The 3243-nt window shown below is 43.0% G+C and overlaps 1 long non-coding RNA gene across 1 annotated transcript in view; it reads right to left on the reverse strand.

Moving 5' to 3' along the window:
- The window catches only part of LOC123520940, a 41305-nt gene extending 39038 nt beyond the window's left edge, over positions 1-2267 (reverse strand). Inside the window, exon 1 of the long non-coding RNA XR_006679450.1 lies at positions 2173-2267. This is a non-coding gene — a long non-coding RNA (uncharacterized LOC123520940). The remainder of the gene's footprint in view (positions 1-2172) is intronic.
- Between the last annotated feature and the right edge of the window lie 976 nt (positions 2268-3243).

Here is a 3243-nt window from a genome sequence, read left to right on the forward strand (position 1 = left end):
TTTCATCCAGTTTTCCAAAAGTAGAAGCATTACATTAAAAACATCTAAATAAATATTCTGCCCTGTAAGTTTGGATTCAAGATACTCCCCGGCCAGACAGAAATTCTCATGATTTGCAGAAGATTGGGAAGCCCAAAATAGAAATTGGTGTGATCCTATCAAAGTTGATCCTATACTCTTTTCATATTATAAATTTAGAATTCAATGAGATTGTTTTTGCCGTCAAAAAATATATTCATTACGTCTGTCAACGAGGAAACACTGCAAAAAAGTCACTTTATATTTACGAACAGTGCTCTCAATATACCGCAGAACTTGCCTCCCTCTACTATAATCAATATTCTCATTCAGTCCGATACTTCAGTATTCACTGAGCACCTTGAATACAGCCTCAAATTAAGTAAGATAGAAAGAAACAGACACCACGTAAGCGCCCGGTTCTTTACAGATCCCTTTGTTCTGTGTCATAACATTCTGATCGTCATTCGTCTCTGTCCGGCAGCAACGTTCTTTCCATCATCCAGGTTAGCAACCTTCCAGTATCTCTGACTCCTTCATCACCTTCATGCCCGCCTCCTCCGGGCCGTGTCTTCTCCGATCCATCCAGAACACCTCTTGCAAATGAATCTTCCTAAATCACTGCTTTCATTGTGTCAGTTCCTTCTTCACAAAACTTCCAGGGCTTTGCGCTGCTGGAGAAAAAAGTCCAAATTTCTTTCACAACCGTACGCAATCTGGCCCATTTTCTCCATAAGTATTCTCCTCAGCCTTCCTGGGACAATGGATGCTGGTGACATCTCTCTGTTTTTACCTTGACTTCCTTGAATCCTTGAGAGCAATCCTCTTCTAAATGATTTTTCTCTGTCACAAACTCTCCTTTTACCTATCTTTTAAATGTGAGCTCCTGCACGTTTTGTCTTGGGCTGACTTCCAACTTTTATCCCAAACTCAGAACCACATATCCAGTGATTGGCTGATTGTTTTCGCACCAATGCTCCACCTTCACCTTCATTGTAATGTAGCGCAACCAAATTCTCACTCGATGTGCCAACTGCTTGCTACTAAAGATACCATATTATCTGATCACGCCTGGTAAGAACTAGGAAGATTCCTTCTATCTTTCTCCCTCCGCCTTCACAGTCGTGCTTTAAAGCTTTGCACTCTCCCTGCTCAAAGATCAATTAATAACCCGCATTGTGTCCTCTGATTGTGTGTTTGATTTTCCTTAGGATCAGAACTCCTCCCTTTCCCAGTCCTTACTTCAAATCATATCTTTATGTCTCTCTGCCTTTTAAAATCAAAAGCTAACTCCGCTTCCATGTTCGCCAGGATGCCTTCCAGATTGTTCCAGACAAGTGCTTCCCTACCCATAGCCTCGCCGTAGAATCCATGTGGCATTTTATATCTGCATCGCTTATTAGCTCTCATCCCATTACCTATCTCAACAGTTACGTTTCCCAGTAGATGTGTCATAACGCTTAGCTCTACCATAAGCTCACTCAGAGGAGGGACCTTGTCCACAGTGTCTTTGTATATTAAAAAGCACCTAACACTCTAACCCAAAGAACCCATTGATCTCTCTTGGAAGAAGTACAACCAAAATGCTCCTTAGAGGCAAGTGTGTGGCGAGACTCCGTCTCCAGCTCTTTGGACACGTTATCGGGGAGATACGTCCCTAGAGAAGGACATCCTACGTGGCACAGCGGAGGGGCGGTGAACAATAGGAAGGTCCTCCACAAGATGGATTGAAAGTGGCTGCAGCAAGGGGCTCAGGCACAGGAACCGTTGTGAAGATGGGACAGGACCAGGCAGTATTGCTTTCTGGTGTGCATAGGGCCGCTGTGAGTCGGAAGCCGCTGGACAGCACCTAACGACAACGAAACCAGCACCAGAGCTATCTCGGAAATATTTTCTGGGGGTAGTAATGATGATCATGCTGCACAAGAGGGAATATTCATGAAAAGAGAAGACATTTCATCGTCGTATTTCTTCAGAAACTAGCTTTCCCCCAGTTCTCACTTCATGAACTCTCCTTGTCCCCGCCCATTAAATGTGGGATCTTCTCAGGACTCTACCTTGGGCCTCCTTCTGAGCTTTATCCTAGACTCAGAAATCCACCTCTCTGAGGGCCATTTCTACATTAGTATTCACCGCAACCCAAAGGTGACATACCTCAAACAAAATGACCATCTCGGGCTTCAGTCCGAGGAAGGATCTGAGTGTCCCTTCCCTTCTTGGCAGACAGCCTCCAGTCCCGCACCCAGGATCAGGAAGTAGAGTACGGCCTTCCACCTCCACAGCTGGGCAATGCTGCTTTTCTAAGTTGGCAGGACATACAATTCTTTAGTTTGCATATATTTCCTCGAGTCGTTGGTATCTGTAATCCCAAAGGACACCCACACACATACTCATGAAACAGAAAGCTCAGAATATTGCTGACTAAGCTTCGTCCAGAAGCAAAACAAAACTCACTGCCAACAAGTTGATGCCAACTCACCGTGCTAGGACAGGGGAGAGCTGCCCGGGCGAGTTTCTGAGACTGTAGCTCTTTGAGTAAGTTTAGTACAACAATACAATATTTTGTGTGTTGAGCTTTTGTTTGCTTTTCACGCAACCTGGTACTTTAAGTTTTGATTTTACATTAGCTACAGATAATGGGATCATATTTTTCTGCTAATAAACTTGTTCTTAAACAGTGATAGAATAAACAAAAATTGTGGACCTAAGTTCACTCAGATATTGACCATCTGAGAAACTCAGGTCTTCAAAAAATATTGACCCTAAATATGTGCTTTCACATACATTTTATACATTCTCTGCCTGCCAGAATCATTGTGATAATCAAATGGCATATGGCATGGGAATGTGCACATGCACTTTCAAGCACTGCTTAAATACAGCAGCACAGGGGCAGAAAAAAAGTCAGTTTTGCTAGAGTGCTTGTTAATATATTGATTATAATGTAAATTTTTTATTCAATTGTGTTAGTCTGTGTAGACTAGAGAAACAAATCCACAGACACTCGTGTATAAGAGAGAGTTTTATATAAAGGTTAAGTGCATATAAAGAAAACATCCCAACCCAGTGCTGCCCAAGTCCAACATTAACCCATATGTCTGACACCAATCCACAAAGTCTTCCTCCATCTCACAAAACACACACTATGATGCTGACTGAAGGAGGAAAGCTGAATCAATGAACGTATAAGCATCTCAGCACTGGCAGGGGTTACCACATGGCTGC

Source organism: Echinops telfairi, unplaced genomic scaffold, assembly GCF_000313985.2.
Source record: "Echinops telfairi isolate 266 unplaced genomic scaffold, ASM31398v2 ScPeMD7_7467;HRSCAF=8505_1, whole genome shotgun sequence".
In the NCBI taxonomy this organism is placed as follows: domain Eukaryota; kingdom Metazoa; phylum Chordata; class Mammalia; order Afrosoricida; family Tenrecidae; genus Echinops; species Echinops telfairi.